Genomic DNA, 17111 nt, shown 5'->3' on the forward strand with positions numbered 1-17111 from the left:
AGTTGTTTTAACATGTTTTGATGATCTTTGGACTTAAGGTATGATTCAATTCTTTCTAGTCCAACCCTGTAGGCATCAGAAGTTTCGTCAGACGAGACGATGGATTCTCATTTATAACAATCGGCGTCAATTTCATCTTCCTTTAATTCAAGAAATGGTAAGATAATCTTGTGAATTTTCTTACCAATCTCACAATCAAGATGCAACTGATTAATATTGAAATAAAGCCTTTTAGCAATTAAAAAGAAAATGTTACGTTGTTTTAAAAGCATTACATTGTCTCGTTACAAATAAATCAATTGATCCCGAGACTTAGACAAATCCGACTCGATCTTCTCTATCCATATGCGCCTCTCATTACTCTTCGACAAAACCCTGCTAATTTGATCAGTTGGGTTAGAGTTTGTCAAACGAGTCCTTTTTAAACTATCACTAATGCTAGAAAAGGTGAATTTTAGGTCTTTTAGTTCAGTTTCGTATCTAGACACAGGTATATTAAGAGATTCAAGAATTAGATTTACCTTGTTGATCAGTTGTTCGCACTCATTGATTTGTTCAGGAACTGGTCTTGCTACGTGAAAGAACCTCTTTCTAAACTTTCATATTTCTGAAAACATTGCTACTCCAAAACATGCTACATGCATATTCAAAAATAATATTTTACATTGATACTTTGATTACAAAAGACTGGATACAAACCCAAGTACAAAAGTAATAGTATAAACTATTCTAAATCTTTCAACAGTATATGACTAAACTGGGTGCTTATTACCTGCAATTGTTAAACACTGAGAGGGGTAAGCGGTGACGCTTAGTGAGTTCAATAGTAGATACAATATAACGCTATGCCATATACATATCAATATGACAGAAGCAAAGAGGTACAAAGAACAACAAAGGCAGATGAGTATCATATGATATGCTTTCCATATCAACGAATAATCTGATTCAAAGATATACAATCAATGAGACATAATAATTTCAATACTTGATATACATCAATAAGACTTTTGCCCATATGGCATGGAAAAATAACCAATTTCTGAATAAACATTTTGGCTAGCAAATTATAGGCTTTCAGCCCTGCCTAGCCTTCTGCCAATACCATAATGGTAGAAGTCATTCTCTTATGAGACATGCTCTACACGGCCAGAGGCTACATACCTGTACCCAAGTGATGCTTATGTCATACACTTCGTGGTCTAAGGTATAACTCATTATCATAATAACACGGGAAAGCACATTGAACATATAACACATAACATACAATTGTTCCTATATATTTAACTCACCGTGAAACAACCGAAGGAATAAATGATAATTTGGGCAGCACTTCGGCTCTAAATATGACTTTCTGTGACGAAACCGGGAATTTTAGTTGAAAACCGGCCTTACTCGGGCAGAGTTTCGACTTGATAATATGATTTTCTCGGGAACTTCGGAGCGTCGGGACTTGCTTCGGGTGTCGGTGATGATATCGGGGCTTCGGGGGGTCAAAAGTGGGTAAAAGGAAAGTAGAGAGTGAAAGATGTAAGAATTTGTAACCTAAAACCGGGCAGCCTCGCATACTATTTATAGTAGTCTGAAGCTGTTGACTACGCTGGGCGTAAGTCTTCGGTACGCTGGGCGTACTGCAAGGCGGTCCACTACGCTGAGCGTACCCCTCGTACGCGGGGCGTAGAAGCTTAGTAGCTTCGGACGTGTCAAATCTGCGAGATACGTGGCATCTGAGCAAAGAAGGGGCGACGTGGTCAATCTGAGGCCTTGCAATGTGCACGCTAGGCGTAACCCTCTACACGGGGCGTTCTCCTTCTGATAAGTCTCGAATTTTCATTTATTTTTATTTAAAAACTTTAAAAATTCATATCTTTTGCATACGAGCTCCGTTTTTGTAACATACACGTTTTGAAATCGTGTTTTAAGTAAATAATATTATGAAATATTATGTGATATTGACTATTGAGTTCTAACAGATAGTTTTTACTAGAAATAAGGTAAAACTATGTTTAGAATCACTCGGAAAATATTGGAAGTCTTATGAGATTCCAATTAAAAGTTAAAATATCGAAATTTAATGAAAATATAAAATTTGAAATAAGTAAAATTTTATTATTGAAAGTTGTAGATAATCTCGTTAGAAACATTTAGGCGAAAACCTCATCGAAATCCGAGTTATAACGAAGAAGTTATGACCAATCGAAGATCCGCGACAAAACCGGCACGGTGCCGAATGACGTAAAAAGTGAGTTTTTGATAAACTACTTTTTAGCCTTAGTGATCTAAAGGAAAGTCGTAGTCTTCGTTAAACCGAGAATTTTGATAAAAAGAACGCCAAAATCTGACTTCGTATGAGGAAGTTATGATTTTTCTAAGTTTCAGCTTAGCAGTAGACGACTAAAAACTCGAATTTTAGATCGAGTGATTTTTAGCCGACACAACGTAAACGAGAATCGAAGGTCTCGTCAATAGAAGTACAATGGTAAAAAGTCTGACGAAAACGGACGTCGGATGAAGAAGTTATGGATTTTTAACGGATTTTCCTGTCCCGGTCTGTTAAAAATAATAATATTAAAAATAATGTCAAAATTAGCCGACGAAGTCTAAACGAAAGTCGTAGAGCATAATTTCCCCTACGCGTGCATATAAATAACATCAAAAACGGAGCCCGTATGCGAAAGTTATGGATTTTAGAAGGATTGGGTGCAATTTTCGAGAAATTCGCATGGATTGGAGCTGGTCACGTGATCCTCGCATGCTTACCTCGTGCCCGACTCGCGTGTCGCATGCTGATTCGACCGAGGGTGTGGTCCAATGAGCTTCCGACGCGCATCGCTGCTGACTGCCCCGTGTCCGAAGTGGTGAACCAATCCGAAGCCAGCACGCAGCCTTCTCGCATCCGAGCCTTGCCCAAGCAGCCACCTGTTCCGAGCCTCGCAGACACCTGCCCTCTCCCCCTCGCTTCAGATCTGAACCTCGGCCCTATATAAGGGGTGCGAGATCTCCCGGATAAATGTTAGAAAATGCCCCTTTTTCACCCCTAAACTTATATTTCTTCTACTTCCGCTTCCCCCGAAGCCCCATAATTATTTCCAACGCCCGAAACACGCCCCGAAGTTCCCGAGAAGCCCAAAAAATTTATCTTTTCGGTTTTGAAGCCCAACCCTCGCAAGGGCCGATTATCAAGAAAACTCCCGGTTTTCAACGAAGGAAGTTATATTTAGAGCCGAAGTGCTGGCCAATTTACTATTTTACCCCAGGTTATTTCACGGTGAGTTTAATATATAGGAACAATTGTATGTTATGTGTTATATGTTCAATGTGCTTTTCCATGTTATCATCTCGTGTTATTATTTATGCTATTTTTTTATAGCAAGGCTATACCTCTGACCACGAAGTGTATGACATAGGCATCACTTGGGTATTAGTATGTACCGTTGACCATGAAGTGTATGACATAGGCATCACTTTGGCTTCGGCAGTATGTTAAGATAAGGCTGAAAGCCTGAATAATCTAGCAAAATGATATTCCTGAGTATTTTCTGTGCCACTTGTGATGAAACTTTATTGATTATATATCAAGTATGGAAAGCTTTTCGCATTATTCACATTTGCCTTTGTTGTTCCTTGTTCCTCATTGCTTCTGCCATATTGAAGTGTATATATGGCATAACTTTATATTGTATCTATTATTGAACTCACTAAGCGTCACCGCTTACCCCTCTCAATGTTTAACTAATTTGCAGGAGATAAGCATCCAGTATAGTTATATACTGATAGAAGATTTTTGAATAGTTTGAAACTATTGTATTGATAGAAGATTTTCGAATAGTTTGAAACTATTGTATTTTGCACTCCCATATGTATAAAACTATAGAATCCTGGGAAGTTATGTAATATATAACACTTTGAAATAGTTGGTTTGTATCTAGTAGTTTGTAATCACTTTATCAATATAAAATATTGTTTTTTATGAATATGCATGTAGCATGTTTCGGAGTAACAATTGTCAAGTATGAAAGTTTGGGTCTTTCAGAAATACAAAAGTTTAGAAAGTGTGGGTCTTTCAATCATGGTATCAGAGCAGTGGTTTAAGTGAACTAAATTCCACGGATTGGTATTTAGACTTAAACTATTGGAAGTTCAATATATGAACTTAATCATTGTAATTATAGGGATACAAACCATAGGAAATATTTAAGTAAAAGTATTAGGTAAGGATAAACTATTGGTTTAACGAATGCTACGAATTTCGTTTAGATCACTAAAGCTAAAAAGTAGTTTATCGAAAACTCAGTTTTTACATCATACGGCGTCGTGCCGGTTCTGTCACGAAACTTCAATAAGTCATAGCTTCTTCGTTATAACTCGAATTTCGATGAGGTTTTCGCCTAAACGTTTCTAACGAGATTCTTTACAACTTTCAATAACATTATTTTTACTTATTTCAAATTTTATATTTTCGTTAAATTTCAATATTTGACATTAGATTGGAATCTCATAAGATTTCCAATATTTTCTGAGTGATTCTAAACATAGTTTTACTTCATTTCTAGTAAAAACTATCTGTTAGAACTGAACGCTCAAATTCATATAATATTTCATTATATTTTTCACTTTTAAAATTACTTAACACGAAAACTGAACGTGTATGTTACAAAAACCTCCTCATTTTGAGGTTTTCGTCCCTAAAATTACATCGATTTAAATAACTGGGGATATTTCGCTCTTAACTCATTCTAATTTTCCCAATTATAATTTGGGCCTCGATGGTGTTTCCACTTGACGTGCACCAAATCCAAGACATATACACAAAGCATATCTTTTATCGTTTGGATTGTTCTCTCCGTCGGACCATCTCCTTCTTCAATTCTCTGACTGAAATTTCGTCACTACACGAGACATGGTTCTTTGAACCAATCAATTCACTTCGCAGATGTATATTAGTCAGACTCGATTCTTTACGACCATTAAGCTCTAAACGAAAATCATCTTCTTAGTCATCACCGAAACGAAGGTAATGACATACTCGAACAAAAAAGGAATCAATTTCTAGCTTCTTGGTAACCTTTTGACTTTCCCTGATTCAAGTGTGAGTCCTGTGCTTCCAGTAGTATAGGCCTCTACTACTATTCACACCTACTAATACTCGTCCCAAGTATTGTCTCGCAGTTCCCAAGTCACCATTCAAAAGTTTTGACAAAACAACTTTTCACACCTGAGTGTGTTCAAACAAGTACATAGAAGAATTTCTCCTAGACTCAACTAGGGATTTCACTTTTCTATCAAACATATCTTAGATTTCCTATACTCACCTTCTAAGATTCTTCTCATGCATATGCTCGATCTAGCATATCCTAATACTTTTTCATAGGTCGATAGAAATTTTACTTCCAATTCTTCATATAAATTCTTTCTCAGGTAGTGTCTACTTTGCAAGACACACTATGCCAGAATTTACTCTAGTAGTGTGGAGACAAACGGTCTCTAACTATCTGCATCATCTTCTAACTCATGCAAGTCACCATACACATTTGTTCATTTCATTATCCTTCCATGACATCGTCATTCCTGTATATGAGTAAGTTTTCTTCTCATGGTTGTATCTTTTAAGTCTACTTCATAGGAGTCTATCCTAAGAAGTCTGCATTATAGCTGCATCTCAGCGTGTTCTACTAGATTCGACTCGGTTCTCTGTCATTTCTAACAACAACATCTCTTCTCATGCAATACTATAGGTGTATATCTTCTTCTTTTAATTCTTCAAAATCTTACACAACATCAATTTCGATATTGTCGAAGTATTTATCACCATCTTCGGTTCTTCCTATTTTATAAGAAATCATTGCTTCAATTTAGACAGCGGTGGAACAACTTCATCGATTATGCCAAAACATTCATCTCGTCCGAATGTACTTCGAATACACAAGATTCTTCCAACGGTGTTATTATTTCATTAAACATAGTTCGAATGTATAACACCACTCTATAGCTATTACTACACTATTTACGATAATACTTCATAAATATTATTTTACGATATCCCTCGATCGTTTATCTATAAAATTATCGATGTCAAATATCATAAGTCTTTTTATCACTTCAAAAAGTTTCATATCAGTTCTAATATAGAAATTTTTAAATCTGGAATACATAAAATTTCCTCTGCCATACTATGGTCGGCAACAGACCTTAAACTTTCTCAAGTAACAGCAATATAGGTAAGCGACCTAAGGCATGCTATATTTATTTATCATTTAGCACATATTAGAATATAAGGCATATCTCCTTTAATATTCTAGTGCTTGTCCATTTAGGTATTCAACCTAAAATATACTAGATACACACCGTATCATCATCCCTTAGCAATCCATGTTTAAGTCTAGAAATTCTCAAAATTCCTAGTTCACTTAAACTAATTCTCTGAAAATTTTGAAGTAACTTAATATTTTAGAATACTAGGGTTTATCACTACCCAATACCCCACTTAAATCTTTCCTATGGTTTGTATCCATATACGCCTAATAAATCCGTTCATATATTGAACTTCTGACTGTTTACGTCTAAATACCAATCTGTGATATTTAGTTCACTTAAACTACTGCTCTGATACCATGATTGAAAGAACCTATATCTAAACTTTCGTATTTCTGAAAACATTGTTACTCCAAAACGTGCTACATGCATATTCAAAAATAATATTTTACATTGATACTTTGATTACAAAAGACTGGATACAAACCGACCCAGGATATTAAAGCTTTTATACAAACATAAACCCAAGTACAAAAGTAACAATATAAACTATTCTAAATCTTCCAACAGTATATGACTAAACTGGATGCTTATTACCTGCAATTGTTAAACACTGAGAGGAGTAAGCGGTGACGCTTAGTGAGTTCAATAATAGATACAATATAACGTTATACCATATACATATCAATATGACAGAAGCAAAGAGGTACAAAGAACAACAAAGGCAGTGAGTATCATATGACATGCTTTCCATATCAACGAATAATCTGATTCAAAGATATACAATCAATGAGACATAACAATTTCAATACTTGATATACATCAATAAGACTTTTGCCCATATGACATAGAAAAATAACCAATTTCTGAATAAACATTTTGGCTAGCAAATTATAGGCTTTCAGCCCTGCCTAGCCTTCTGCCAATGTCATAATGGTAGAAGTCATTCTCTTACGAGACATACTCTACACGGACAGAGGCTACATACCTGTACCCAAGTGATGCTTATGTCATACACTTCGTGGTCTAAGGTATAACTCATTATCATAATAATACGGGAAAGCACATTGAATATATAACACATAACATATAATGGTTCCTATATATTGAACTCACCGTGAAATAACCGAAGGAATAAATGATAATTTGGGCAGCACTTCGGCTCTAAATATGACTTTCTGTGACGAAACCGGGAATTTTAGTTGAAAACCGGCCTTACTCGGGCAGAGTTTCGACTTGATAATATGATTTTCTCGGGAACTTCGGAGCGTCGGGACTTGCTTCGGGTGTCGGTGATGATATCAGGGCTTCGGGGGGTCAAAAGTGGGTAAAAAGGAAAGTAGAGAGTGAAAGATGTAAGAATTTGTAACCTAAAACTGGGCAGCCACACATACTATTTATAGTAGTCCGAAGCTGCTGACTACACTGGGCGCAAGTCCTCGGTACGCTGGCCGTACTGCGAGGCGGTCCACTACGCTGAGCGTACCCCTCGTACGCGGGGCGTAGAAGCTTAGTGGCTTCAGACGTGTCAAATGTGCGAGATACGTGGAATCTGAGCGAAGAAGGGGTGACGTGGTCAATCCGAGGCCCTGCAATGTGTACGTTGGGCGTAACCCTCTACGCGGGGCGTTCTCCTTCGGATAAGTCTCGAATTTTCATTTATTTTTATTTAAAAACTTCAAAAATTCATATCTTTTGCATACGAGCTCCATTTTTGACGTTCTTTATATCCACACGTAGGTGAAAGTATGCTCTACAACTTTCGTTTAGACTTCGTCGGCTAATTTTGAATTTATTTCTAAAGTTATATTTTTAACGGGCTGGGACAGGAAAAGTCCGTTAAAAATTCATAACTTTTTCATCCAATGTACGTTTTCATCTGTCTTTTTACCGTTGTACTACTATTGACGAGACCTTCGATTCTCGTTTAGGTTGCGTCGGCTAAAAGTCACTCGATCTTTATTTCGAGTTTTTAGCTGTCTACTTCTATTCCGAAACTTAGGAAAATCATAACTTCATCATACGAAGTCAGATTTGGACGTTCTTTTTATGAAAATTCTTGGTTTAACGAATACTACAACTTTCGTTTAGATCACTAAAGCTAAATAGTAGTTGATCGAAAACTCGGTTTTTACATCATATGGCGTCGTGCCTGTTCTGTCGCGAAACTTCAATAAGTCATAACTTCTTCGTTATAACTCAGATTTCGATGAGGTTTTCGCCTAAACATTTCTAACGAGATTCTTTATAACTTTCAATAACATTATTTTTACTTATTTCAAATTTTATATTTTCCTTAAATTTCAATATTTGACATTAGATTGGAATCTCATAAGACTTCCAATATTTTCCGAGTGATTCTAAACATGGTTTTACTTCATTTCTAGTAAAAACTATCTGTTAGAACTCAATGCTCAAATTCATTTAATATTTCATTATATTTTTCACTTTTAAAATTACATAACACGAAAACTAAACGTGTATGTTACACTGCGAAACAACTATCATCTCCTCTTCCACTTCCAGTGGCATTCCCCAGCATCTATGACCTTTCGTTTGTCACCATCAAGCACCTTCCTCCGAACTGTGAACTCCCTTCATTCGAAACGAATGCCCTGCAGTGTGTGGGCCTACGAACCTCGTCATCTTCAGAGTTTGTGGACCAGACTTCTACCCTGCCAAATTCATCATCAGCTTCATATTCCTGCACAATCAAAGCAGGCATAGTGTTATCTACATTCTTTTTCTTCTTGATTTCTTCAAGCTTTCGCAGATGGTAAGCTTCGTCGTCTTCTCCCTCTTTCTTTTCGTTCAATCTTCGCAGCATACACTCCTTTGCCAAGTGGTTTTTTCCATGGCAATAGTTGCAATCATATCCGGAGTCACCCATGAGCTTCTTCTCTTTCTTGTCTTCATCCTTATGCGAACCATTCACATTTTCTTCTTTCACCTTTTCAGAGCTATAACTGCCCTGCCAATTTCAGTTCTTGTTCCGGTTGAAGTTCTTCTTTGCGAATCTCTTTGGATTCGACACCATCATTGCAAACTCTTCTTTAGAGAGTTCGCAATCAGAAAGCTCAAAATCCGAATCATCCTCTTCAGCCATCTTCTTACCCTTCACAACAAGGGCTAATAAACCCATTCCTGAGACTACTTTCGCTTCTTTAGTCACTTCATCTTCATCTGACCTCAGGATACCAACAAGCTTGGCAAGTGTATAGTTCTTGAACTACTCATGTGCCTTAACTGTAGACACCACTGCCTTCCACTCTGATCGAAGTCCATTCATAAACGTGACTTTTTGTTCGATTAACTCACGTCCAATGCCATGTTTCGTCATTCTACTTAAAAGATGATTATATCGATTGAAGGTTTGACTTAAAATCTCTTCAGCCTTCTATGAAAAAGCACCAAACTCCGAAAGCAAGAGCGTTTGTGTTGAGTGCTCAAGATTCGCATCTGTTGAGTAGAGTTCCTTAAGTCGATCCCAGATGGCTTTGGCAGTGTCACAAGAACTGACCAGATGATAAGTATCAGCTTGCAAGGCAAATCGAATGATTCTCAATGCCTTAACATTTCTGATTAGTTTTTCCTTTTCATCTTGAGGAACGTCCTTAATATCAAGAAGGAGTTTGTTGTAGTTGTTTTGAGTTTTGATAACTCTTTTGCTTTCAGTGTGAACAAACGGTCCAAGAGTTATAGCCTCCCATATCAGATATCCATTATCTTCTAGGCCAAGAACATAATCTTCGAAGTGAAGCGCCCATACTTCATATTCATTAGGAAAGAGAATTGGGATCCTAGTGGTCGATCCAATGTTGCTTGAAAGATTGATAGAGTTGATGTGAGAATCGTCGTGCTGCATGATGATAAGATCTTTAAAACCTGTTAAGAATCAGACGTGTAAAACTAAATCAGTTTTAGGGTAATATTGAGATTGCAAAACAACGTCAAGAACACAGTGATGATCGTTACACTAGATCCAATATTAACGGAAACCCTAAAAGCTCTTAAACAAAAGAGATGCATATTTATTACACAGTCTCCAGCTCTAATACCAATTGTTAGGATTAAATATCCTTGAATGATCAATTAGACTCAAACAAATTAAAGCAAGAACACAACAATGACTTAAAATATGTTGAATGATTAAAAGATCACGCCTCAGAAGAACTCGATGAAGAATTGCTACTGTAGAGGGGTGGTTAGGGTTACAATAATATATCAGAGTTATCAAAACACTATGCATGCATGCATCTTAAATACTCTAACCCTGAATAATAAATACGGGAGGACAGGCCCAACCCGTTTACAAAACAGACTATACATAAGGCCCAATGATGCAACACAATATACCCAACAATATAGAACTTAATTTAATTTATAAAATGTTGATATTTACTTCACAATTCTATTAAGAGATATAGTATCTTAAATAAAAGTTAATCATTTCAGAATATAAATATTATCATTATGAAAAACGATTGAGTAAATTATCAAACATTTGAGTAAAATGACTGAGACATAAATTTAGACATGCTAAATGAAAACATACATTGTTCCAAAACAAATATTGTTTTACATTACAAGTAATTTATGTTCTTATCATAAATAATAAACTAAACTCCGAGAGTGTAGTTCCAACTTGATTGTGCTCAGCTGGTACTCTTCAGTAAATATCTGTAAGCCATTTACAAATATTAGGTTAACATTTAAGTACCAACTACCTAAGTGTTATATGAAAAGTATGAGTTCTATCTAGTAGATACTTGAAATACTAGTCTCTTCTAGACTTTCTTTCCAAATAAGAGGAGTAAATCCTCTTCCAGTGTTTAGTTTCTTCACAAAAGAAACAAGATCCATTTATATGGGCTTTAGTAGATTTCATGGGCTTAAAGGTGTTCACTCTATAAAACATGGACTTCCTTGATCACACAAGGTGATTCTTTTAGTTTTGCATTATTCCAATGTTTAAACTAGCTTTAAATAAAATATCATTGTATTTATTGAAATATTGCTTAACCTCTTATATCATCGAATATATGTTTAAATTATCCAAGACTTCCTAGAAGTCATGAATAACTATTCCTAGTTTGATGTTAGAAGCATCTTTAGCATCACAGTGATGCCTTTACTAGGTTTCATGTTCAGGTTTATTGCTCAAAGCAAATAGTTTAGGACTAGGACCTTTAAGTGTATACAATTTCATATCTCTCACGAGATTGTCTCTTAAGATATGAACTCATTCATTGAAGTTGTATCTAGTGAATGTTATTGTTTCATTAAGTCATTAAAGAAAATGACAATTCATGATAATGAGAATGGATTAATTAACTACAAAATTTTAATAAAATTCATTTAGCATTTTAAATATTTAATCTTTAATAATTAATACCCTTTTAGTTTCCAAAAACATTAATTATCAAAGTCTAGGATCCAAGTTGCAAAAAAAATAAATGGTTAGGTATCCTTTATCCCATCCATCTGAATTCAACCCGGTAGATATCGATTATCAATTATATCTCACTATATAATTCCTAGATTTATGGGATCGCTAATAACAACTTTAATTAGACATGTTTGGTCCCATCTATGCCTCAGATGTCTCTTGCTTAGGTATCCTTTATCACAAAAGATTTCCGATCAAATCATCCAGCTTCAAAAACTTGTGTAATCGGCCTATAACTTGGTTATAGAAATTGCGAAGACACCCCGCCCATCAAAAGACAACACTAAGCGGTTAAGTATCATTTATCCCACTAGTGCATACAAGAGATGTGCGGGCTTTTTTCAAAAGGATTGCATAGATTTGAGGTTTGTAAAATAAGAGTCTTTATATGTTTTATAATTCTAGTTTAAAAACATATGATATCATGGTTATTACATGCATATAATAAACCTGTATTAATTTTGAGTGCATTTGAACCATATATATCTTTAATAAAACTTCATTTTATTCCTTATATATATGGAGTTTGTATAAGTTAAAAAAATCACAATTTTAAAACATATAATGGAGTATTTCAAAATTTGTCGTTATTAACGATTCCATAAAACCGAGTTTTTTAAAAAAAAAAATACTAACTTGTTACATCTTATGTCCAATTTTGAAAACTCAAACTCCATGTGATGTTTATTTTGTCCAAAATTATTTAAACATGTGAAAAACTAATTTATCAACCACACATAATAATTGCATAAAATAAAAAACACAAATATGCATAAAAAGATATATGCATAAACATAGCCAACTAATGACATTTTTTGTGAGCCAACACAAAAGATGCCAAGTCCATTCCGAAAGGGACATCTAAGGGGACCAAAAAACTTATTGTAATGTTGTTGTAGAAGCTCCCACTTGAGTAAACACCCATTGCTTGCAAAAGATTGAAAAAACCTTTTGAAGACTAAAATTCAGCAATTGTCGCTAAAAGTCAAACAACCCTTTGTAAACAACATTAGTGACACTTTTCAGAAAATGTCACTGAAAATTCTGCACACCTTTTAGACTCGAAAAATGTTATTTTGTCTTCAAAAAATGGTTCCAACTTCATCTCTTGTTATATTTGTACAAATAAGTAATTCTAAAACTAATCTATTACTTTAAAAAAATAAACAAGAAAAACTAATCTATTTAATTATTACATACCATATGAATAAATAAATTATTACAATCATTTTTATAAAACAACCAACACAACAAACATAATGGTCTATGGCTAGTTTATGCACATCATATACATCAACATACACATAAAACAACCATTATTTTTCTAAGACAACTTTAAATGACAAAATATGCATGAAACTTTTGTCACATAAAAAAATAATAATTATAAAGTTGTCATAGAAAATATGTATCAACTTATTTTTATACAAAAACAAGCAATCCATATTCTCTAAAAACTAAGATTTCCAAAAATCAAAAAATCTAACGAAACTTGCAAGGTAGCTTTCACACCAATTGTTAGCTTTGAGTTCAAAAATAATTTCGAAAACTAGAAAAATATGTCAACGGAAGACTTAAAAAAATTGAACATAACATAACATTGTATACCACCAAAGATCTTCTTGCAAGTTATAGAAATATAAAAACACCAACCATAGAAAGAATGAAGAAATAACAACATTTGTTGTTCTTTGGATCCTCTTGGCAGACTTGCATGTTGATGAAGAATGTGGAACCTTTGAGACACCAACAACGACTCAAGTTGATGTAGATGTTAGTACATAAACTCTTAATCCCTTAAGCTTTAAGTTCATAACCAATATGAACTTAAATAGAGCATGTAAAAGCAAGCAATCTTCAAGAAAAGATGAAGAAAAGAGAGAGAGTAACCTCCTCTAAGGAGGTTACAGTTTTAGAAGCAAGAATGAAACAACAATTCAAGAGTGGAAGCAAGAATGAAACTAGTTTATATGTTTTAATTATTCGTCTGATCATGGCTAAGACTCACTAACATTTCATTTGCCAGCAGGCTCCCACTTGTTGGTTCCGGGGTTGCTGGCCTATAATCCAGATTGATCTATTCAGTTTGAGGAAACACCGAGTTCAGGTCTTCTTTCTATGCCCCAACTAGAGAAACTCTGAGATTTCTCACTATTCGTATGAAAATAGAGAAACTATCTTTCTCATACTCAAATCCTTCTTTTTTTATGCCACGGACTCCCCGGACGAACTTATAGCAGCAATACCAGTCAGAACCTCTGATGAGACATATCCATCGTACTATCACTCTTGTATTCAAAATAGTAATTAAGAATATATATATATATATATATATATATATAAACATTTAACATATTTTTATAAGATAGTTACATAAACATGATTAACAAATAATATAAATACTTTAGAACGTATATAAATAATTAATAAACACTTAACAATTTGTTTCCATCTAAAAAATATTATAAAACCAAAAGAGAATCATTTTGAAAATTCCAAATCTAAAAGAGATGTCGTGCATATTTACAACCATTCATCAAATTATTTAAACTTTGCAACTTATAGTTATCAAAATAAGATAGGAACATATGGTATTATTGGTGGTACGTTTCGGAATAATTTTATATTTTAACTAAAAAACACAAAAATTAAAGAATTGTGCTATAAATATCCCTTTATCATTTTTATTTCCCCTAACCTCAATCTACTAAAATCATTTACTATTTAATTTGACATTATTTTTTGTTTCTTTCCTTTTTTGTTTTTTTGTTGTTTTTTCTTTTTTATTTATTTATTAGATTATTCTTATTATTTAAAAGAAATAAATCTAATCAATTATTTACCCTTTAATTTGACATTGTTTTTTTCCTTTTAGTTTTTTGTTATTTTTTCTTTTCTTTTATTTATTAGATTATTCTTATTATTTAAAAAAATTAAAACTTAATTTTTTTTGAAATTATACTACAAATGCAATTTCATATTGGAAAATGTAATTTTGCTCATTCGTAAAACTTTTATGTATGATATTTTCATATTGAATAAAAAAACTTACTTATTATTATTATTATCATTATTATTATTATTATTATTATTGATAAAAAAAAAACTTACTTTTCATGTTGGAATTACACTACAAATACAAATGTAATTTCATATTGGATAAAAAACTTACTTTTCATCTGTCCGTCTATCACATTCATTCATAAACAATCTCTCTTTTTATTTATTATTATTATTATTGATTTGATTTGATTTGATTTGATTTATCTTTATCTTTAACTTTAACTTTTTCTTTAATAATAAAGAAACTGATTTTACATAGCTTTAACTTTATAAATTATATATACGATTCGTAAGATTCGATTCAATTCAACATTCGTTCAGCTCAATTCATATCAACATTCACTAAATTGCCGATCGTTCATTCTTATGCAAGTTTTCAAACTAACATGGTATGTATTTTAGATGGATAATTTTAGTTTTATTCGTAAGTTGTTATATGTTATATTTTTAGTGGAATTCTTTTAAACTGACAAAGTATATATTTATATTTATTAGGTGTTTAGCAATCGTAAAATTTTAACTTAGTGGGTGCAATAAATGACACGGTCTCTTGGATACGTGTTTGTTATTAAAAAAAACAAAGATAAAAGGAAGTGGATATGTTTCAAAAGTTATTTTTATGTGTGATCGGGGTGGTGTACCTAGAGGTCCGGAGACGTCCACCAAAAATACAGGGTGAAGAAAAACAAATTTTTCATTCAAAATTTTTGCTTATTACTATAAGTCGGATGATGTTTGGATTAAAAATGATGAACATAATCATGAACCTGAAATGTATATAAAGGGCCACCCATATGCAAGGCGGTTAACCCCAAATGAATCAAAAATGGTTGAAGAAATGAAGATAAACAATGTCCCCTCATGGATATTCTATCGGCACTGAAGAGAAAAAATTCCAAAAATGTTTCTACAATAAAATCAGTTTATAATGAATGTTACAAAAATTCGAATGAAGGAGCTTGGAGATCAAGGTCAAATGAAAGTTTTCTTCGGATTCTTCCATTCAAAAGGATATATATTTAACCATCGTGCAAATCATACAACCAATGTCTTAGAATATCTATTCTTTGTTCATCCAACGTAATTAGAGATATGGAGTGCATTTCTACAGGTTATGATGATGGATGTCACCTAGAAGACTAAGAAGTACAAATATTTTACTTTTAATTGTTTTGTATTTATTAATAGGCGTAACATGCCTTTTATGTTTTGTTATACTAATTATTTTTCTTTTATTAATAGGTATAACATATTTTTTTTTGGAGATTGTTAGGGTTACTTCCACAAACACGACATTTTCCATTGGTTTTGGGTTCGTGGATAAAGAAAAGGAATCCAATTACATTTGGGCTTAAAATTGTGTTAAGGCCATAATCTACAGATATGATAGCCCATACATGATTGTTACTGACAGAGAGATAGCATTGATGAATGCATGTGAAAAAAAGTATTCCCATCGGTCATTTAGATACTTTGTAGATGACACATATCTCAATGTATATTTACTAATTGCAAAGGACGTTACAAGACAGATGCTGAATGTAATTCTTTTTTAGGAGATTGTAATACTTTAGTTAATTCATTAATATTGGCAACATATTTGAGAAATTATGAAAAACTTGAATCAAGAGAGACATATCATCCAGGTACTACCCAAGTTCTCGATTATCTCAATCGAGTCTGGTTGGATAAATACAAAGAAAATTTTGTATCCTCTTGGACTAAACAAATTTTAAACTTTCACAACGACACTAACAATAGAGTTGGGAGCCAACACGCGAAGTTGAAAAAATTCTTGCAGACACAACATGCTAACATAGATAAAATTTTTAATCGTAGTGGCATCGCAACACACATTGATAAAAGATATTTTAGAAACAAACCGTACTAAGTTGATACGTTGATAGAACATACCCCATTTTAAAGGTTTGTGTGGAAATGTTTCACACCATGCGTTGGACAAAATCAGACAGTAGTTCGACCCGCCTGACACACATCAAATAAGTGAACCAATTAATATTCGTGATAAATAAAGACAAACTTTGTTTTGATTCCAGTTTATATAGTCATTCGAATTTTATAATTCCGTCCAAATTTATAATGTCGTCCGAATTTTAATAATGTTGTCCGTCGGAAAACTGGTTGCTGCACACGTGGCAGACCTTGTGAACGATGATTGGGCCCATATGACGTTAACTGTTAATTGACATCCATTGCTTATTTTAAAAAGGAGAAAAAAGGGGGCGAATACGGAGACAACGGGTTTAGAACATGGAACCTCACATACCAAACAGAATTGCCTTGCCACTAGGATGAAGCTTCCTGTATGTAGTTACTCTTGAATATT

General features: G+C 33.7%; 1 long non-coding RNA gene across 2 annotated transcripts; it reads left to right on the forward strand.

Annotated features, from left to right (window-relative positions):
• The first annotated feature begins 15083 nt into the window (after positions 1-15083).
• On the forward strand, positions 15084-16342 carry LOC145133169 (uncharacterized). Of its 2 annotated transcripts, XR_013718449.1 has the most exons (3): positions 15084-15153; positions 15260-15910; positions 16007-16342. It is a non-coding gene; the product is annotated as an uncharacterized LOC145133169 (long non-coding RNA). The 2 variants fall into 2 exon arrangements; XR_013718448.1 differs by having other exon boundaries at positions 15260-16342.
• The last annotated feature ends 769 nt before the right edge of the window (positions 16343-17111 follow it).

Source organism: Lactuca virosa, chromosome 8, assembly GCF_052849685.1.
Source record: "Lactuca virosa cultivar CGN04683 chromosome 8, Lactuca_virosa_CGN04683_v6, whole genome shotgun sequence".
NCBI lineage: Eukaryota > Viridiplantae > Streptophyta > Magnoliopsida > Asterales > Asteraceae > Lactuca > Lactuca virosa.